We start from the raw sequence: 23736 nt of genomic DNA, 5'->3' as shown, positions 1-23736 counted from the left end.
GCGATACATACATGTGAAACTACACTTTCTATAGGCTAGATTGGCCAGTGGAAAATTTGCTAAGAGAACTGTGCTATCCAACTTCAGGTTTCCAACACGTATTATCTCCCTTTAGATCCAAAAAATTAAATAACCGAGCCAGAAAAAGAAAATCTGGTGCATAATAAGATCGATGGTATTATTATTATTATTATTATTTCTTTCATAACTGTAATCAGTAATAAGAAACTCGGTAACAGGCTGATTCGGATGAGGCTTATTCGGCCCAAATTACCGGGATAAACGGCCCAGACTTCTGGCTGATTCGGACCATGTGATACAGTTTCATGTGAGATTTAAATGCGGCATTTAATTTTTTAAAATTTCACATTTCTCATTACTTCTCTTGTACGTTAAGTGGTTTTGATATGCGTGTACGGAAAAAATTATTTAACTGTATTAAAATTGCTGGGACAAAAATTACGAAATTGATCCATGCAGCAACATAGTTAGATTTATGCCTTTGTTAGATTTATTAGATTTAAGTACACAGTATATGTATACTGCCTATTGTAATATACATCAATAGCATTAAATAAAACTTTTATACTAAAAAGAGAAAGGTCCTGCACAATATATTATTTAATTCGATACAATATTACACGTCACTATCATACATGCATTATCCTAGTTTTGAGGACATCGTAAGACAAATTATCTCATATTTTAATAATCTTTGCTTAAAGCAACGTACCTTAATTATTTTCTTAATACATAATTCATGTTCTGCAAATTACTAACTGAAAGAGGGGGCCCCGAGTGGCCGAGTGGTTTAAAGCGCTCACCGTTCTATATCACTGCCATCTCACCTCAGCTGTCTGCATGGGTTCGAGTCCAAAGCTCTGATTGCGTGGGTATGTGGAAAAGCCTGCCAGTAGCTTCTCGTGGGTCGGTGGTTCTTCCCTGGGTTTTCCAGGGTTCTTCCTCCACCAGTTATACTGGCCACCAAGTATAGCCTATCTTGTGCTGAAAAATGGCGTTATACCCTAAAACAACAACTAACTGAAAGAAATCAACGCGGACTATTTGTTTAAGTATCTGTATATATATGGGGTCTTTTTTAAATAGCCAGTATAAGCAGTGATGAAATCCGGGGAAATTATTTTTCTCACAAAATCTAACCCTATGCAAAATACGAGCGGCTCGAAAAAGGGACAAAAAGTAAGAACAAAATTAAACTAAAAATGTAAGCCCAGACGATAGAAACTCTGAAAATGAAAGGGAAAATGCATGAAAACTAGTCCAACTGATCTAAATGCCTGAAGGCAAAGGAGTGCGGGCTTTGAAACCTATAACTGGATAGCTTTCTGCAAAAAAAAAAGTGTAGGAAAACAAGGATAAGAATTTCAGATTTTAAAAAAAAATTGTTTATATGGGAAATACATAAACACCAGAAAAAGAGAGTACATGTATATTAATACATAAAACACATTATATCAATGAAGTTACACCCCTAAAGCTCACACCAGTTCTATGTTCTGGGACGGGACGGCTGGGTGTCCACAAATAAAGAGATTTACTTTAAAGATCCAAATTCAACAATAACAGTAAAAAAATTATACTATTGTGTTACTCATCAGTCACTCTTGACCAAATCTTTTAGGGATAAATACGTCGCAATGAAACCCTGGCTTGCATCAGCAATCAATTGAAACCCATGATTAAATTTATGTACATTACTGTTTGATAGCGTTGGAAGTCGGTCACAATGGCTTGATTAATGAAAAGTTTCAAAATGCTTTTAATTAAAGACATAAATATATATTTTCTTATTTGTATTGAGAAAAAAATCTGAATTATATAGATCATATATATTTTGTTCTGATTTTGGATGGAAATAATTTGCTACAACTATCTTACGTAAATTTAAAAGCTGAAAATCAAGCCTGTACATTCTCTTACTATGTATGTAAAAAGCAGTAGTAACTATTAAAATAAATCATGTATGTGTATTCAATGGCTTTTCCTATAATATATCAAATGTTCGAATCAACCCGTCACTTGGGCCAAATTAGCCATGGTCCTAATCAGCTAGCATTCAAGAAACTCAAGAGTCAATCATGGTGTATATATCCATACAAGCAAATAAATCCACAGCAGTTCATATGAAAGAAGTACCTAACTGCTATTGAAAATACCTCTAGGAACTACTAAGTGGCACTAAGAAGCACCAAGAGGCACTAAGTGCTATATAAAGTGGCACTGAGTAACCACCAAAGTATTATTTTTATGGATAAAGTTCAATATTATCATGATACAGTGACCAGCTACTCAAAACTTATTTTAGGAGTCTAGAAGTTTTTTTTTAAAGTATGCCTGTTTTTCATCTTCCTTACCGCCGGCGCCAGTTTATATTTGCCAAATTTTGGAGACAGCTGAAATTGCCAATAGTAGAGGGGTATCTATTATCTGGACTCTTAATACTTTGCAGAGCTCGAGAACAAGATCGTCAGTTTTCTTGGGTTTCTTTGTTATTGATACAGTGGTCCTCAATCTGTCTTTCTAAATATTTTTCGTAACACTCAAGAAAGTGGTCATGGTCATTTTTTAATTTTACCTTTAATATGTAATTTCTCTCATCTAACTACATGCTATCATTTGCATGTGCTATTCCTGATTGACCAAATATTTCTTTTATAATTTATGTTCTTTCTTTGGTGCTTTTTGGTATTTTGTCAGTCATCGGCCGAGTTATGTTCTCCTTTATATATTTAGTACAGGTTTCCGTTTCGCCTCGGGAAATGTCATATCAATGATATTGGTCGTAACGTTTTCGTCGTCAGCAACATCAGCACTTATATTTTTGTGAATTTCAGTCCTAAACTTTCCTTCAGGTGTGCTAACAAAATCTGTTGTAAGAAGACGTCTCACAATCTCAATGTAATATTAAAGGACCCATTATTTTTGGTGGTTCCCGAGACTCTCTTCTGACAACCTTATGGCTTTTATAGACAAGTATTAAAGTTCGGTTGATTCCGATCACGCCCACGTTTGACTGCAGAAAGGACTGTAAGTCAGTAAGTTGTTCTTCGGTATATCAGATGATTAATGGTTTTGATAGATATGTGGCATGAATGATGCCGTAAAATATCTATGCAAAGTGAGTACATTATATGTAGGTGGTTAAGGTGTTAATCGTGTTAGCTTTCTCAAACCATTCTATGTCCTTTCAACACAAAGTAAATTATCTTTTTTCCACTTGAAAGCTAACAGTTACCTTAGTTTCGTGGATTTCTGGTCCAAACTAAGTCTTGCAAGTTCTCGACTTCTGGAACCATCACAGGTGCCACATTCGTCATGGTGATTGGGCAGCTTTCTATATCGATTGCCCGTGATATTTTCCTCGCCGTTTAGTACAATAAAGGCGTTATCCTTTTTCACAGATAGCACTGATTTCTCAGGTGGTATTTCGCTATTTAGAATATTCATAAGATCCTCAACTGCAAAAATTTGCCTCCTGGAAGAAAGTGTATCCCGGGTGCTTGTGCTGGCTTTGAAACGTTTTCTGGAACATTTTCTTTATAGATTGATTGAAGATCGGACATGTAATTATTTTGCTGAACGCTACTGTCCATAGAAGACGGATCTTGAACGATGCTCTTGGAGGTGTCTGTTGCTGTATTTTAAATCACCATATATGTAATAACGTGCCTCCATATGCTTATAATTTGTTTTATATAACAGCTGTACGTAATATCATTTGTTTTGATATGAGAACGTCTTTTATATAAAGTGGTACGTAATACCATGTGTTTTGATATATCCACGTCTTTTATATAACAGTGGTATGTAATATTATGTGTTTTGATACGAATACGTTCTTTATTTAACAGTGGTACGTAATATTATGTTTTGATATGCATCTATTTTTGTTTAACAGTTTAAACTAAGACAATAATGTCCTGAGTATGTGCGAACTATACAATGATTTGGCATGAGGTTTAAATCTTTTTATTACCAGATGACTAAAGTTGTAACAACCATCTAACTCTATTGTCTAGAACACCTTATTTAGCATGGTATAATTGTCGTTACATCCCGTATCCCTGAGCGGAATAAACATTGCAACAAGAAGCTTTTATCCAGTCTTTGCAGAATATGGCGAATAGAGATGTGCAAGACACCCATGTTTTAGTTCATTAAATAATTACTTGTTCCAGCCCAGTCGATGTAATCCATGGGGGCAGTCATAATCGACGACCCGATCATTACCGTGAAACAGTTTTTGCAAATATGTGGAACATCAGAATTATTGTAGATATGAGAGTCTTCGTCACACAAATGTTCACAATTTGAACAATATAACTCTTTGCAAGATTCACAAAAACGAATGCTAGCAGAAGTGCAATTTACGCGACAAGAACCGCCAAAATGCGGCCTTACTAGCTGCGGAAATTTTGCACTTTGCCGCATACATGTAGCATGATGTCCCACCCAGTCACATTATTCTGACAGCAGGCTGACAAGTCCTAACACTAATCTCTTAATGCTGAGCGCCTAACGAGCAGCTGTTAGTACCATTTTTATGTCTTTGGTATGACTCGGCCGGGGTTTCAACCCGCAGCCTCCCACATCCGAGGCGGACGCTCTAACCACTAGGCCACCGGAGCGGTCAGTATGATTTGATGACATTGATTTACAGATCATGCATAATGATTGTAAGTTTGCAACCAATTGTTCTCTTGTTAACAAACTTCATGAAAACAAGGCGCCAAATATGAACACACCAAACACCAATATGTATAGAAGCACAAGGGTGTTTGTCATGTTTACCCTGACCCAGAGTAGCCCAGTTTGAAACATGTATAATCAAGGCAATTCTGACGGGTCATTGTTTGATGTCGAACATTGCCGAAGGCTAGCACTAATCCGTTACGTAAGATTGTTGTGGCTAGAATCGAAGGACCGGACATTGGAGTTGCGAAGTCACAGACAGCCAATTATCACCTAGGTGTCGAAATGTTTCCAAGATCAAAAGAAATTGCCTGAAGAAGTGGGAGTGTCCTAACTTCTTTCCCCTGCAAACAGACAGACAGGTTGAACTGGCCGCTAAGACGATTGGACAGGGGCACAGCGCCACCCAATCAGAATCGAGATGGGGGGGGGGAGACCTTGATTTGGGTAGAATGATATCCCTGCGTTTTCCGGCAAAAGTTAGTTCGCTGAGAGAAATTACCCAGAGAAGAGGTTAGCGTAACTCCGAATAGCCATTCGTTATTGGCGGGAAGATCTTAGAGCGGGAAGGTCTAAGTAGAAAGCTTCAAAAGGTCAGTAGATATTTGTTCGGTCTTTGTGGAATGCGACTGCATTTTAATTGTAGGTCGTATGTATACTTTATTAGTACTAGAATCGTAGTACGAAGAATTACTTTGTTTTGTTAATATGTTTGCATATTTTGAAGAAATGAGTTGATATTTGTAAAGAATTATATAGCTTGCCAGCCGTCGTAAGAGTTAATATTGTAATTTACTATGTGGGTATTTTATAGTAGACTAACACATATGTTCATATGAAGCAGCAGGGAGGGCGAATCCTACAAAATACTTTTCCGAAATACCCCTTCCACGGAAACTATTCCCGATAGAGGGCTTATTTCGACGAAATAACACTTTTATTCAGAAAACGAGACAAAAAAAAATGTCCTTGAAAATGCTTTGTATTTCCGCTGATATAACGCGAGTTACTTCAATAAATCCGACTCGTATCCGACATAATTTCCACGGTGAGGTATCATCGAAAAATCAGGTGTAGTTTGCGCCCCCCTCTGCTGCTGTGAGAAAACATTTTTATGTTAACGGAATTAAATCATTGATAAATAAATAATGGCAAATATCGGAGAAGCACTCACAACTAGATTGGCACGACAACGACTAGCCGCGATTAAAAAATTTATTCCGGTCCATGATTCCGTTAAAGAAAAATTACGAGCAAGACAAGAAGCGCGAGTTGAGTTTGCAACATCTGCGGAGGAATTATTTAAGCCTATTACAGCAGCTACTGGTGAAGTTAAAACTGCAATTGTAGGAAAAACTGATCCTGCTGACCCTACCAAAACAAAACGAGGGTTACTTCAAGCAATAGAAGAACTTAAACAGCAACAGGCAGATGAAGGTGCTGTAGTTGATCCAGGTGCCGCCGGAGTAGTGACAGTTGCTAAGGAAACATTTATTAATAAATTTACCGAAGATGGTATTACTGAGATAAAAAATATTCCACTTACTAGCGTGGATGAACTTAAGGAGTTTTCTACTTGGATTGTCTTAAATTATCCTAACCGGCAAGAATTTCTAAAACCAGGAGCTGCCTCGGGTATGACCCAGGCTGATTGGAGGGATTATGTTTACAAAGTAAACCGAGGTATTTCTCGAATATCTAGCACTGATGATACCTATAATTTTATAAAAACTGGCGTAATTGGGGTTAATAAGGAACTAAGAGACCAACAAATGAAGGCAAAGGAAAAGGAAAAGCAGGCAAAAATTCAGGAAAAGGAAATGAAAAAGCAGGAAAGGGATGAAGAAAAGAAGAAAAAAATTCAGGAAAAGGAAATGAAAAAGCAGGCAAAAATACCGGCGAAGAAAACACAAGCTCAAATCCTGCAAATGACACTGCCTGATCCAGTGCCTGAAATTTCATCACCTGAACAAATGGGGGCTAGCGCTCCTGATGATGATTTTACCGTTCCTGTTTCGTTGCCCACTCCCCCCGATATATCAGAAGAGGAAAAACTGGAAAGGCGAATGAAAGAATTACAAAATGAATTAAAAAATTTAATGGAGGAAAGAGAAAAATTACAAAAAGAAATACCGAAAAAAAGTACCTACTCTAAGGTAGAAAAGATAAAAAAAAGGGAAAAATCTGTAGCTGATGAAATTACTAAAACATTAGCAGAACTAAATAAAATAGGAAAAGGATACACCGGTCGCGGATATAACAACCACATCTGCCCTGATAATATCATCAATGATGTGTCCAGACTAGAAGTTCTCATCGGAGGAAAACGTGCCGGAAACAACTCTCGGGAAATTATAAATGAAGCCGCAGATATCTGTCAGAGACTATTTCAGCGTGGCATTATGGATATCGGCGTTTACCGGGGACTCATTGATGAACTCGCAGACGGTTACCACAGCGACTAGCAAATTTAGTTAGAGAAACAATAATTAAATAAAATGATCGTGCACAATTCTCAACCTAGACACGCTAGCGTGTTACCAGTCCGCGTAGTGAACTCGCGATTACCAGTCTACAGAGCAACCTACGGAGATGGTCTCGGTGATACAGTTACTGGTTTGTTTTCAAGAATAGCCCCTAAGGTGTTACCGATTGCAAAACAATTGTCGATGAAAGCTATTGATGTTGTCAAGGATAAAGCCCTTGGATCTGTTGGTGATCTCGCCGGGAAGGCATTCGCGTCAATCAAGGATAGACTGTTACGGTTAACTCGTAGATCAAAAAAACCGCCACCGGTGAAACTGGCCAGTACTGAACTTATGCCCGCGGACGTCAGTAAAGTAATAAATCAGGCTGCCAATCAAAAACTTGCAGAGCTTGTAACCCAAACACCCGAACAAATAAATACAAGCCTGATATCAGGAAGCGGATTTCGTTTTAGAAGACAATAATTTTATATAATGTTCAAACCTATATCTGATCCAGCGTTCGACATGGATGCACCAACACTAAAAGATGAGTCCGTGCGCGATTATCAGTATTATTCTTATGAGGCAACAGTACCTAATCAACGCGGACGAATTGAATTACGAGTCCAGGATACAAGTAGATATTTCCTGCCCGCTGAAGCATTTCTTGAAGTCACGGGTGAACTTGTAACAAATGTTGACGCTAATACAGAATACGGAGCTAATGTTCGAGTTGGTTTTGTTAATAACGGTATCATGGCGCTGTTCAAAAGTGCTTCATACAGCATTGACGGAAGAGAAATTGAAATAATTCAGGATAATGTCGACGTTGCTACAACAATCCTGGGATTAGCGAGATACTCAGATGATTACACTAGATCAGCTGGTCCGACTATGATGTTCGCTAAGGATAATTCTGATCATCCTGAACACAGATCTACTATTCAAGTACAAACAGCACAAGGCACTGCTATGGACCCGCAACCGGCTGGATTTCCGGCCAGACCAGGTGCTGCATTTCCAATATTAAGGCCTAGTCCAGATTACAATTTAGGTTTTGCTACACGTAAATTAATGTTAAAAGGTGAACGTAGGAGATTTTCATGCGCAATTCCACTGTCTCACATCTTTGGATTTTGCAGACATGTCAGAAAGGTTATTTTTGGAGCCAATCATACAGTTGTACTTAACCGAAAAAGTGATGACGTTGACGCTATCTGGCGAGAAGACGGTGTTGCTGGCGGTAAAGTAATATTATTCAAGCTTGCTTTGTGGATGCCAGTGATGTCCCCATCGATCACTGAAGAGCAACGATTACTCTCTTTCATGGACACAGGTGGTAAATCACTGATATCGTGGTTAACAACATCAACAGATTCCATTCAAGGTGCCGGTGCTGGGCAGTTCACGTGGCACATAGCATCACAACAGGGAATATCAGCGCCGCGACATATTTTTGTTGCACTCCAGCAAAATGCGAGGTTGTCTTCCCAACTACAGAGTAATATGATATTTGACAAACTTGGTGTCTCTGAGGTTTCGCTGCGAATAAACGGGCATCAGGAACCATCCGAGGATATACTGATAGATTATGAGCGAAATGAAGTTGCACGGGCGTATCATCGTTTGATGACATTTATGGGACGTGATCAAAATATTGATACCGGGTTGCAGATATCACAACTGGATTTTACAACGCTGTATCCGATTTATTACTTTTCGCTGGAACATTTGGATCTAACAAAACAATCTGTCGTTGATATACACTTCAAAGCTCGTGTAGGTGAGTTTCCCCTCGGCCCGCCTGCTGGTTTTAGAGCGATCGCTGTCATACTCTCCGATAAAGCAATGCTGCTTGAAGGTGTTGGCGGACGAATGAGGGTCATCGACGCTCCAATCGAGAATATGTAACGCAATTAAAATCAAACTTAGGATATAATGTCATACAGTCATGTTAATGTCACCTTGACTTCCGGTCAAACGAAGAAATTGCAATCAAAGAACGCAAGCACGTGCGGGACATCAATAACACTAAAACGAGATCAGATTACTGGTGGTCCAAACAAGCTGTCGTTGACTAATACTCAGATTAAACATTTTAATAAGGCACTAACAGCAAAAACCGGTATCCGCCTTGATTTCTCTGCTGCAGCTATCAAGGACATGACTAAAACCGGTGGAATATTTCCCCTCATCCCAATACTAGCTGCTGCAATTCCAGGATTACTTGGCGCAGCGGCAAAAGCTGCAGCGTTAGGTGCAGTTGGAACCGCAGCTGGAATGGCACTAAAGAAGGCAACCGGAAACGGGTATAAGAAAAAAAAGGGGAGATCCACTCGCGGATCAGGGCTAAGACTACCAGGAACTCCACCATCATGGTATCCAAAAAAATTCTAACGCCGTTGAGCAATTTTGATTTACTCGATGCTGTTAAAAAATTGCGTATAAAACATTTCAGAGGAGTATTTATGCGAGATCAATTACCGACGCGGCCGAATAATCCAGAAACTGGCATTATCAATCTCGACAACAAAGATGGTCCTGGAACTCACTGGGTTGCTTACGCGATCGATCCACGTGGAATTATCTATTTCGATTCGTACGGTTTAGCACCGCCAACTGAGTTTCTCAGGTATGTCCGCGGAGTGCCTCGCACTCTCAACAGCAGATTTTTTAATATTCCAGTTTGGCAGTCGACGCTACCAACACAAACATTAATTGATCCGCCCATTTGTGGGAACGAGGTTTTAAATGTTCTTGATGCAATCTCAAGAAATCCAGCAACGTCTCCTCATAAAGTAGTGTATGAATATACCGCATCGAGAAATGCTTAGCATTTTTATGCTCGCATTTAAAAAACAGCAATAAGAATAATGGTGGATATTTACGGAAGACCTTTCACAAGAAAAGTAAAACCAGGCACAGATGTTGATCTCTCAAAATATGCGACCCGAGATGAAGTCGAAAATCTTTTGAATCTAGCCGGAGTTGACCCAGATGAAGTTGCTGTTTTTCAGGACAAGCAGGGAAAACTAAAAACGAGCAACATTAAGTTCAATGACATAATTCGCAGAGTTCTTGGAGCTACCAAGGATAACTTCGTTGCATTTAGTGACCACGGCCGGATCAAGGACTCGAATATATCAATCGCAAGCATCAAAGACAGTATTGATAAAGGTGTTGATAAATGTGTGAAAAAAACCGGCGACGTAATGACCGGCGAACTCAGCATGAACGGCAACAAAATAACCGTACTCAGAGATCCATCCTCGAACGACGATGCAGCAAACAAACAGTATGTGGACACAGCCGACAGCGTCATAGATACCAAATTATCCACGTTACGAGCTGAGTATGATGTTCATGTGACCCAGTTTGGAAGACTTCGCAGAAACGTTCTTAACACCGTAGATGAGTTCTTCGGGAAACCTAATGCCGTCAGTATGAAACTCACCGAAATTAAGGAAACATTAGATAACGTAGTAAATGGAATTCCGCAGATAATGGAAAAATTTAATTTAATTAAAATTCCTGCCGGAGTAACCCCAAAAAACCTTGTGTGTACGATAAAATCAGGAAGGGAAACATGGTCACAACAAAACAAGACTATTCCATATACTGCAGATGTTACTGGAATATACAGACTGACAGTACTCTCTGCTGTAGAATTTAAGATATCTACCAGACATGATTTAACTAACAAGTTTCCCCGAGTTGCGTCTGTGGTGATAAACAAAGGAACCAAAGAAACTTTTACGCTGGAAGCCGAAAATCCGGAAGGATTAGCCACAGTCAATTACTGGTATTGTCTGGAATTTGTCGCCGAAACACCTTAATTGGTCACCGGGTAAAGTAATAATGGAAGCATCCGCGTATAGATACAATCAAGTCCGTGAGTGGCAATCTGAGTTAAAAACTGTCATCGACGCGACGTCCCAAAAAGTAAAAAAATACCGCAGACGTATAACAGTGTTAGACGTTATGGTTTATTCAGTATCCGCCGTTGTTGCATCCGCGGGAGTAATACTATCAGCGGTCACTCCAGTGACTGCAGTAGTCGCTGCCACGATCTCTGTTTGTGCGACCACAACCACGGCAGGAGTTTTCGGCATCATAGCAAAAAAAATATCCTCGTGTGCTAACACAAAATTACACGATTACACGACAAAATTAAATACAGCCACGACCGCATATCAGAAATTATCATCGCTGATATCATCATCGTTAGACGCGCAATCCAGCGACGCCGCGTTGATATCAGATTCTGAATTCAAACTAATGTCAGATGCGTACAATGACTATTTGAAAACTAAACAAATAAATAATGTCACTGATGGCAACGCCACAGGAACTGCTTCAACAAATAGTCACAAACACAACACCGGTAAGGACCACAATGATCTCAGTGTCCTCGACGACACCAGAATTCAGCATTAATTTTCGAACTCCAATTGCCGTGAACGAAATCGCGTTGTCGAAGCTCAGTGCGTATCACAGCTGGCCTAATGTCAGAGCGGAATCATTTGGCGGTCAGCAGCCGAATAATTCGTTCGTGTTCGGGAAACCCAGCGCGGACCCACAACAACGTGAATTTGAATGGGATACAATTACGCTACCCACTGGGAGTTATCAGATCGAAGAAATCAACAATGAGATACAACGCCAAATAAAACGAATCACCGGCAAGGAAGCCAAAATATCTATAACAGCTCATGAACCAACGCTGTCTGCGGTCATTGAAATCTCAACACCGGAATACGCCGTGGATATTTATAGCAGCTCTCTTCGAACAGTATTAGGATGGCCACAAAAACAACCCGGGTTCGTGCCGGGTCCGGAACTGCCACCGAAGTCGGATTTCACGACCACGAAGGAAGAAGTACACGACCTTGTCGACAAGGTTGGCGACGATGGTTTTGTTTTATTTCGACCCCAACCACTAATAGAAAAAGTCGAATTCACTGCAATTCACGAAGATGGTTTGGGTTTAGGATTTAATCCGTCCGGGAATCATTATCTCAAGATTCTACATGTAACCGCGATAGAACCTCAGATATTTATTCCGATCAAACAAATGCATCAAGAACAGCTAAAACTGTTGCGGGCATATTTCCAAGATTATATCTCTGATACGACAAGTGGAAACGCTAGCAGTTCTCGCACGAACATTATCACGACCATAGAAAAACTAAACAAACTCGCAGCCGCAATGGAAAAAACAAATCAAATAGTAATTCAAAAATTTCTGGATGATCCCGACAAAGGAATAAAATTTGCGACGTTGTATAATATCCGCGTGGAAGATATTCCTAGTTTTAAATTTCCTGGGTATAACGCACCCGTGCTGCGAGAATCAGTCCGGGATCTCATCGAGGAATCCTACAAAGATATCACTGACGCGTACGCGCGAACAAAACCGCAGCCGGTTATTCTCAAGCACGACAACAGCACTACCGCGGACGGCAGACACATCTCACCCGGGATCGTAAATATCACAGATGTTATTGCGGTCAATCTTGTATGTGACGTCATCGACGGTAGCTACAGCGCTAGCGCTGACACTACTACGACGGCCCAACAGGGGTTTATCCTGTATACGTTCACACCAAAAGACCCCCCCGGTTTTCTGATTGTGCAAGAACCAATCAATGTGGTCTATCTGCGGTGTAATAATCCGTGGTTGTCAACGATAAATTTTAAACTCACCGACCAACGGGGGGGTTTGTTGGACCTGCGTGGCGAGACTGTCTCCGTGAACTTACTGGTGAAGTCCTGAAACTCTTCGAGTTTCCAAATTGGAAATGCAAAGCATTTCTGGAAGAGTTTCCACGCATAGCGTTTCTCTGGCGATGCTAGCATGAGAAACTCTTCGAGTTTCCACGCTCACGCATTTAAAAAAAAACGGTTGTGTATAATGTGTGAATACATTCACGCACGAGTTCATATTCATGATAAGCAAATTCTTCACGAGGCAATAAAAACCGCATTTGGAAACGCTAGCGTTTCTGGAAACTCAAAGAGTTTCTCTGGAAGTCCAAGGGACTTCTCGGAACAGTATTTCCCCGTTAAAATAATCGTTGACGTGTATGGTGACGAAGACTTCTTGTTAACGTCGTCACAATTAACACAGCTACAGCAAAATCATATGATCACAGCTTGGTGTCAACGAGAACAGATTATGAACTATTCTCATTGTTGTATTGATGTTGAAACGCTTAAGCAAATCCTGGAAGTCTAAGGACTTCTCATGTAAAACATTTCGAAAACTCTTTGAGTGGAAAACGCTATGCGTTTCACACACTCTGAAAACGCCCTTGAGAAGTCCTTTGGACTTCCAGAGAAACTCGAAGAGTTTCCACGCTCGGGCAAAAAAAAATAATACACTTTTTTTTTACCGTGGAAATGTGCTTTACACTTAAGCGGGGGGGGGGGGGGGGGCTAGCGTTTCTCAGGTTCTACTTTCACTTTGTGCTGTGAGTCACACGCGGCGGTTTATACTTCCTTGTCGGCCTCGTAGTCACAAATACTAGTATTTTCGTCAGAAATGCAAGGCATTTCCGTGTCTAGATTCTTTATATAACCTTTTAACCGTCTCACCCTGGTGCTAATTAATTTTCGAGTCTCATACTCGCTTGACAATACAAGACGAATCTTCTCAACTGCACGGCACAGTGGAATAAATTCAGATACCTGATTTTCAGTTATCCCGGCAAGTGATCTGTAAATGCGATCTTGCAAACCCTTAATGAACCTATAACACGCAGGGAGATTGTTCTTCCCCGATTGTGATAGCTCATTCAAGGATTCAAAATCTGACATAATTGTTTCAGTGTCTAGTAAAATATTAAAACCTCGCTGTTGTAATTCTTTAATTTCAACAAGTATGGTATTTATATTTTCGTGATTCATATTATTATATATTTTTATATTTTTAATAGAAACACTTTGCATGAGAAACGCTAGCTTTCCAAAACAAAACGAGACAGTCGGAAACATTTATCCCCTGCAAGGGCCTAGATCGTCAAATAACGTTCTAGAACCCCACGAGGACTGCTTCCGACATGACAATACAACATGTAACACGAAACACTTTATCCCCTGCAAGCCTCTAGATCGTCAAATAACGTTCTATAGGCTCAAGAAGACGTGTTTAGTGAATTGACAAGGACAAACATATAACACGTAACTTATCCTAAGGACGGACCCCTCTGACTGCCAAGTGACTCAGAGGCACATTTATTTACAAGACGAGACAGCCCTGGCTTCTAGGATCGAGTTCTCTAGCAGGCCCGGCAAACATTTATTTGACAACACAAACAACCTTTACCTCTGATTCGAGTATCACAGCAAGCAAAGGTACAATGAACATGTAATCTTATCCTAGGAGACGGTACAGAACAGACAACCTTTACCTCTGATTCGAGTATGACAGCAAGTAAAGGCACAATGAACATGTAATCTTATCCTAACTTATCCTAAGACCTTATCCTATGACGACACAAACATACAGGTGGGTCATTTTCTACGGTCAGCAGCAGAGCAAAACCATCCATTGAATCGACCATTGGATGGTGTAAAAACACCCGCCATTGGCGGATTAAATTTATGGTTTTGCTTGCGCTGCTGACTTTCGATCGACCCAAAGGTCTTAGGGAGCGATTTCGTATATAACCCAACTGTTACTTGCGAGTTGGAAATTCGCTCTAGCAGTGGGCGGGACTTGTTTAAAATATTTTAATTGTATGTTTTCTTAAGCGCGGTCATATAACAAGCACAGAAGAGCAAAACAGTCGGATATATTCAGTAAAACGAGGATATTGTTTGTAAAAAAATATATATTCTACGGTAAATAAATGATTACATGTTATGAACTCGATAAAATATTTTATCAAGGTGGCTTTCTCAGGGGAGCAAATCCTCTGATGACGACAACTCTGCAAAGCGTTACACACTCGTGGAGGAGTTATCGTCGTTTGTGTCAGCGATAAGAGTTATATAACAGAATGAAATCTTCTGTTTGAGCTTCTTTGAAAATGCTGTTTTGTGGATCCCGGTTGCGACATGCTGTACAGAAGGTGGACAAATACCGAAATACCTACCGGCGGCGTTTATTGACTGGAATACAATTTCTTCACCTGTAATTGCGTTTATAGATTTAATAGCTCTTCTTGCAACTGTTTTACAACGCCCTGTGTTACCCAGTAGGCAGTTCTTGCTCTGAGTGACCACGCGAAGATTGTTTATAGAGTTATCAAGTATGTTACCGTTAATGTGATCAATGACAAAACCCTTAGGGATCACTCCAAAGAAACATTCATAGACGAAACGATGACATAAATACCTCTTTGAGCACGTGGCAGTAAATCTTAAATAACCAGAATTATCAACTGTACCAACTTGTTTCCTCAGCCTGTAGTTTCTCACTATGCCATCTCGGTTTGCCTCATAATTTGGAATAGTTGGATGTGGAACAAATTCTTGTTCGGGGACGAATTCTTGATTCATTATACTATAAGCAAATCATTTGTCTAATTCATAATTTGTCTGAAAACTTATTTATGTAATCACGCTCCGAGAACGTGTTCGAGTCTGGATTTTTTTTATCATAATACCGTTTTAGTTCTCGATAGCGTTTCCCCCCACACGCTGAACATAATTGCGTTTTTCCTCGTACTCCAATGCCGCATCTGATACACGGTATCGGTCCTAGACTCCCACCGCGGACCTGTTGAGCATGTTGTCCACAGTATTCGCCTCTGCAACGTCTGTTACACGGCTCTGATGAATTTAGTTTGATCCACTTGCATGAGAAATGCTTTGCATGAGCGATGCTAGCATCGCCGGAGAAACTCTTTGAGTTTCCGTTCATTATATATAATATTTTTGTCTATTTAAATACTTGTCTTAATTATAATAATGAGTTTTGAAAGACTATCCAGAATAAAACCCGCAGGCGGTCGATTCGATCTTGACCGGTTAACCACTGATCGTCGACGAAGAGAGTTAAAGGAACTGCTTGGTGTTATCAAGAATGCCAAGGAAGAGTTTCGTCGTGATGGTGCCGCACATGTGTGGTCGACATATAAAATTATCCCCGACACGAGCGTTATCATTGATGCTACCATGAACGATACAATCGCGCGTAACATAATTGGGTATCTCGACGATAGAAGATATTTCATGCGGATAAAATTTATTGTCAAAGTGGTCAACGAAAACGACGATGACACGTGGATTATCCGTGATAAAAATGATCCTATCCTTGACATTAAAAGGAAAACTATTTTGTTGAGCAATAATTCTAGACCAGGAATGTTGACGGGGGTTGATATACCGTATTACGCCAGATCGTATCCAGTAACTGCAGTCGTTTACGGAATATATCCGATAAAGAAACCAAGTGTAGATAAACTCACGCCAATGAAAACATCAGTGGTGTTAAATTGTGTAGCTGAGCGAGTAATGGAACATTTTAAAAACGCAGCACGTGGAAATGGTCTAACTGAGATCAGAAAAAATAAAATAACAACATGGGCTAATCGAGTCAATGATGTAGGGGCCACAATTAAGGATGTTGCCGCGCTAGAAAAATTATTAAGATTTCCTATAACGGTATTATCGCTAACAGGCGAGGAATTGTATAAATCGAAATACAACCGTAGTGGAGCTTCAATAACAATTATTGATCATAACAGCCACGCCTGGACGGAATCAGTTAAAATATTTCCACGCGATCGTGTTATAAGGTATTATTCCGCGGGTATGTTTGATTGTATTTATCAAATGAGTAAAACCGATCCGGTATCGGTATGGTTGTTTAGAAGTTCTGAAGTTGGTGATTATGACCAGTTCGTGACCCCGAACGGAGAAATATATAGAACTGCGGAGTTACAAAATGAAATGAAAGCGCTCACAGAAAAATATTCAACTGAGCAAGTTGATCAATTACTAACTAATTGTTTTACTGTTCCAAGTGTTGCCGCACATATAGCACGACAAAAAAATAATTGGAAACCAACCATGAAGAGTTTTCTCGAGAATGTTCAGCAGAGTTGCATCGAATACGGACACGGCGGTTTATGGAATAGTGTATTTGTTAGTGATAATATGGTATCGGTGGATATGATTGCGTGCTATCCAGGAAGTTTTCTTGGCTATGGCGAATGCGCTGAATACTTTAAACGATTTGGACATCCCACAAATTTAATGACAAGAGTAGCTATTAACGGACCTTTACCTGATTTTGACCTGACTGGATTTGCTCGCGTGGAATCGTTCGAATTTGCAACACGGTTACATCCTATTAATTATGCTTGGTTTGGCAGACATTTCCACGAAAGGAAGTGGGTGCCGTTTCCGTTGTTGCGGTTTATGGTTGACAAAACAATACTAACATCTGTTGTTGTCAGTGAGGGGATTATTTGTTACTCAAAACAAACCTCAGTTTGGTTACCAACTCCAACTGATACTGCGTGTTATTCTGACTTAAAATTAAATTATCCTACAGCGTCTGAAGAAGAATTACGCACACTGGCGTATAAACATGATGAGCGCAACTGTAAAGATCTCGGCCGAAGATTGATAGGTAAATTTACTCAAGGTGGAGCATATGATCATAAACGACATCACAGTCGATTAATTATGGATGAAGAATAATTAAATTTCATTATCGCTGATACTACTGCGAAAGATACATTTTGTAGCCGCGAGGATATAATAATATCATTGCCGGGGATGCCTGGAAAACGATTAGGAACAGTTGTTAGTTATATCGACGGTGATTCAGCTCAGTACACTCATTTGAGGTCCTCTATGCTGGCTTATGTTTCTATAAATTTATTGTCGATGGTGAATAGAGTTCCCTTCGCGGTAAGGGTTGCAACAGATTCGTTTTATATTAACGAAGACGATTTAACAGCGTTAGATTTACCAACATCGGATGATCAATGGGGAACATGGCGAGTAAAAAAGGAAGAGTTGCACGCGTACTGTGAATCAGCTGATGTTGAAATTAAAGATGAATATCGTAAATCAACAACCTTGTCGTGGACAACTTTGTCGTTGCCTTCTGTGTACGATCCAATTGCTAGACACAGAACAGTTTATTTGAACGGACCTGGAGGCTGTGGTAAGACAACTCGTGCAATCGAACTATTTCGCGGTTCTGATTTGGTCGTGCTAACACCAACACACAGACTTGCCAGAGAAATGATACAACGCGGAGTAAAGGCCTGCACTTATCACGGCTTTTTCAAATACAGCGGCGGTACATGGACTCCTACGCGAATGGGAACGAAGTATATCCCGGAGAAAATCATCTGGGATGAAATAGACACTGTGCCGCTGGATACATTACAACGGTTCCTGACGTGGTTGTTAACGAAAAATACCGCAGTTGTGATGTGCGGCGATCATGGTCAACCACCACCATTTGTCGGCGAATCCCCCCACGAATGGTTGAGAACGTTTGTTGATTATTACGAGGAAATGCGTGATGACATCAGAGCGCTTGATGACACATTAAAGGAGTTTAAAAAACTAATTAGGCTACAAACCAATAAAGTCCAATGTGAAATAATGCGTGAAATAATTCCAGAGACTTCATTTGATAACTTTTTAACGGCGTGGAAACCAGATGATTTAATTGTTGCAAGTAGAAAATCAGTCAGAGATACACTTCAGCGGCGACTATTTCAGTTACAGCGGCAGAAATTTCCAACGTTGGAAGTGCCGTTATGTTATAGACCAGATGATACACGATTGCAGAATATTGATGTTGATATTCCCGGAAAACCAGAGAAACAAAATTTAGTATTGAATGATATAGTAACAGTTAACGTCGATGCGGTCGAAGATGCATTAGCAATAAATAAATCACCGTGGACACTAGGATATGCTATGACGATTCATTCAGCACAAGGATTAACTATTTCTGATACAACTGTTTGGATCGTTGATGACCGCATCGAATGGTCAAATTTAGTTTATTTAGCCGTGTCCAGAGTAAGAAAGATGGCTCAGTTACGAAGAATTGTATTAGATACGTCAACGAAGTCAGCCGTTGTTGAGTTAACGCAAAAAGATCAAATAAGAAAAAAATTAGACAGTTACCGACAAAGCGACAAGAAAAATAATAGAGAGTTTAACCTGGATATCAACGCTGTGTTGTCGTTACGTGAGCGTCAGAATAATCACTGTGCGAGTTGTAATTGTTTATTGCTGTGGCAGTATTCGAAAAACGACCCAAGACAATTTACCGTGGATAGAATAGACAGCAATCTCGGTCATACGCGTAAAAATGTAATGCTGACCTGTCTTGAGTGTAATCGACGCAGAGGTGTTGCTGCAGTTATTTAAGCGATCGAGGTGGTAATTGTGTATCCGTGGGAATCACCTGAAGTTGCTCGCGTGTGAATCCACGCTGAGGAGCAGTTGAATCTAATCTGTAGATTGCGTTTCTCCCAGTTGATCTGGTTATGCTGGATATCTTGTGTGTGGTAACACTCCATGTGGGATCGGTTGCTCTTTTTTTTCCTCCTTCTAGTTCGCCTGGTTCGTATAAATACCTAACGGTGACATTACCCAGCAACGGGGACGCTAGCGTCGTTGGCTGCGTTGAAACACGTTCACTGACGCGGGGTATATATTTTTTTGTGATTGCATTTACAGGTCTCATGTTTGTTGTTCTGGTAATTTCATTATTCAGTGCGGCTATCACGTTTGGCAGTCTTGCAACCCATTCACGAGATCTCGTATCGTAAATGAATTCCCTCGCGTACTGGTATCCGAATAATCTCTCAGCGAGTGTTCTATTAAATCGCTCAACAATTGCCTGATCCCGATGAATTTCAGTATGTCCTCGTCGTATGGTAACGTTATGCTGCTTTGTCAGTGATGACACCGCGCCCTGAAATTCCTTGCCAGGATCAACTTGTAATAATCGAGGCCAGCTTAGAGGTCCTCGCTGATAAATTCGTTTAAACGCAGAAGCAACTTCAGCGGCTGTTTTAGTCGCTAACGGTTCTGCTTCTTTGTATCTACTAGCAACATCAACTACTGTTAGCGCGTATTTGTATGTTTTTCTACGGACAGTATCATGAGGCAGGAATAGTATGTCAGCCTGATGAACTTCATTGGGGGTACTAACATCAAAATGTGCAAAGTTGATTTGTCGAGGTGGTGGTAAGTAGATTTGCCATATTGCTTGTTTTGACAGCCATTTTTTGGCAACCTTGCGTGTTACTGATGCCGCGTTGGCGAGTTTATTAATTGCTGCATTACCTCTCCAGTATCCGGCCGGGGAATAATAAATCGCTTCCATTGTTATTAATTATCCAGCGCCTAATGCTAATTTAGATTTCATCGCTGATCTTATTAACCAATTAGCGAGTGACTCCTTAAATGATTTATTTTTTATGGCGCTTAGTGCATGAATTAATTTCACATCCGCGATATGCCTGTCTTGCAGATCTTTACTTCGATAAGCAACATCATGCATGTGACACGCTGCGTCGATAGCGTTTATCGGATACTCTCCCGGTTTTGGTTTAGATTGTTCATCAAGTCTGATATCTAGTCGTGTCCCTGGACCGCAGTAATTGTATCCTGGGAGATGTTTTTCTCCGGGATATTTAGCCCAAGGGGTACCTGGAAGTCGTCCGAGGGTTGCTGCGATGTCACCTCCGCTGACTTTGTCAGGCTTTTTTTTTGAAATCTAAATTTTTTTGTGCCACATCGCGCACACTTACCAGAAAGTGCTTGTCTGTTATTTTTTGTTGTAATGGTTGTTAGATCATTCGTAGGGGTTTGTGCCTTACACTTCACACAATATAGATCCATAATTATTATTCCTTATATACAAATGGAGATCACTGATTTTTCTGCGACGCGAAGGAAAGAACCAGTCAAGCATAATTCAGTGCTACCAAATTCTATCAGAATGATCATCATGGGACCGTCAGGATCAGGTAAAACGCAACTGCTACTGAACATGATAATGAAGTGGATGAAATGGGACAAACTATACTTGATAGCTCCGTCTGTGGATGATCAACGTTGTTATGATGTTATAAAAGATTTTAATGAGAATGCAAAAGCGCTGAGTGAAGACGGCGAGGATGTTGTTGAATTTATAACTGATATTGAAGAAGCTCCGTCCGTGGAAGACCTCGACGGGGAAATAAATAACCTAGTAGTGTATGATGATGTGATGCTGGACAAGCAAAAAAATCCTGCAAGAATATTTTCACGAGGTCGTCATAAAAACACTGATGTGATTTATGTTACTCAGCGTTATACACAAATTCCAAAAGTAATCAGGGATAACTGTAATCTTCTTGCGGTGTTTAATGGAGTTGATGTTCACACGCTGAGAAATATTCATCAAACCTGGTGTAGCGGCGATATGGATATTAATAAATTCAAAAATTTCTTTAGTCGCGCTCAAAGAACCCCGCACGGATTTGTGACAATAAATTTACACGACCCGCGGACACGATACCGTATCGGACTTGATACATTGTATGGTTAACATAAAAATGTTTTTCCTTTGAAATCTTCGACTTCTCACAGCAGCAGAGGGGGGCGCAAACTACACCTGATTTTTCGATGATACCTCACCGTGGAAATTATGTCGGATACGAGTCGGATTTATTGAAGTAACTCGCGTTATATCAGCGGAAATACAAAGCATTTTCAAGGACATTTTTTTTTGTCTCGTTTTCTGAATAAAAGTGTTATTTCGTCGAAATAAGCCCTCTATCGGGAATAGTTTCCGTGGAAGGGGTATTTCGGAAAAGTATTTTGTAGGATTCGCCCTCCCTGCTGCTTATGATTATAGATTTTGCCATTGTTGAATATTTGTAATGTACAGACATGCGTCTGATTTTGTCAGATTGTAGTACGATGAGATTAAATATATATGTGTATATACTGACGTGACGCAATGTATTGATGTCTGTATAACAATTCGCTGATACTGTGTTATTACGCCATTGTTTACCCTGCAAGAAGTGTGTGGGAATTTCGATGTGTATGCATGCGTGGCCGAAACAGTGACAGCTATCTGATGGTTAATAGTCGTTATAGTGTGAGGTGAAGTTCGATAAAACATTTGTTAACGCTTTGTGGTTTTTCACAGGAAGCTTTGAGGGACAGATCAGTTAAAGTTTGGTCCCGTAGTCTCGGATAGAGAGACGGAGGAAAGGAGAAGAAAGGAGAGAAGAAAGGTGAAGTGAAGTCTGGAGCGAAGTTGGAGGAGGAGATAGTAGAGAGGGAAACAGACAAAGGAGGAGTTAGAGGAACGGAAAGAAGGAAGAATCAGCGGGAAGAAATAGATGAGTAGATGCAAGGACAGGGGGAAAATCGAACTCACACTGTAAATCACGGGATGAATTAGGCTGTCACTTGGTCGAGGGAAAGACGAGTGATTGGAAGTTATCGTTTTAAATTATCACATTTATTAAATTGTTATTGATTGAATTTCATCTTCGTGTTCTCTATAATTTAACCGTCGGCATTGCTGACTGGGGGCTCAGAGCTGTAAATCTACATCATCACTAATTTAACTTTCTAACCTAACGAGCCAGGGTGGAACTTTCAATTTAATTTAATTAAATTATATTGGGAGAACCCCACCCCAATACGACAGAACGTCACAGTGTTAGACAGGTATTGTTGCACTTTCTTTCCTTCCAATTATAAATAGGCTTTTAGAGACAGCCAAGAAGCACAAACTGTTCTAAGGGACCAGCCTGTACACCATAGCTGTCTTTAACATTCATATTCATACATATAGTATTTTTTAAGTACGTTTTACACAGAATGTGACCTGGAGATCTGAAAATTGTTTAAAAATTTCTTCGCGTTTCCTGTACATTAGCAATCAGCGATAAAAGTCACTTTTACGAGCTAATTTATATTGCCAAATGTATAATGTAAGCGACCTGGAAAGTGAACAGTGCGAATAATTCTTCACTAAAGTGTATAATTATTAGCATCAAAATGATGCAAAAAAATAAACTGTCTGTATGCATGTAATATTACAAAATTACCACCCATACATGTGCTATCATAGATCAGTTTGACCCACGTACTTCACTTCTGGAAAAACAGAACGTCAAGGTTATACACCAGCCGTCAGCGCTGTTGCTTTTGTTAGGGACTTCAATTCGGTTAAATTAATATATTGTGTTTTGTTGTTTATATTTTATAGTTAATGCACAGTTATTCTTTGTGTTGAGACTGGTGTATAACACTATACAAACAACAATAGAAACAATGTTGTATGACCATCAATTTATTCAGCTAAAGCAGCTTGAAAAAGACCAAGTCACCACAAAATACATGCTGAGTTAAACACAATCATGCACTCCCATTATCTGCATTTAATTTGCTAGTAATTGATAGTAATTGAAAGAGAGAGAGAATATTCATGCATTACACAACAAATACATTGCTCTTATTGTGAACAAAAATTATAATTGACGATCAGGCCAATTTTCTGCCATAAACGCTCAAGTCAAGCTAACTGGTGGGATCGCCAGAGCAGTGCCCT

The 23736-nt window shown here is 39.9% G+C and overlaps 1 protein-coding gene and 1 long non-coding RNA gene across 2 annotated transcripts in view; one reads left to right on the top strand and one right to left on the bottom strand.

The window, feature by feature from the left end:
* The window catches only part of LOC149805053 (uncharacterized), an 85412-nt gene that overhangs the window by 29205 nt on the left and 32471 nt on the right, over window positions 1-23736 (bottom strand). The window lies entirely within an intron of this gene.
* On the top strand, window positions 4818-22661 carry LOC149805054 (uncharacterized). The gene is made up of 2 exons (XR_016414766.1): window positions 4818-5306; window positions 22321-22661. It is a non-coding gene; the product is annotated as an uncharacterized LOC149805054 (long non-coding RNA).

The sequence above is a fragment of the Sinohyriopsis cumingii genome, chromosome 2 (genome assembly GCF_028554795.1).
Source record: "Sinohyriopsis cumingii isolate HCF-2022 chromosome 2, ASM2855479v2, whole genome shotgun sequence".
Taxonomy (NCBI): Eukaryota; Metazoa; Mollusca; class Bivalvia; order Unionida; family Unionidae; genus Sinohyriopsis; species Sinohyriopsis cumingii.
This window is presented reverse-complemented; position numbering and strand designations above follow the sequence as displayed.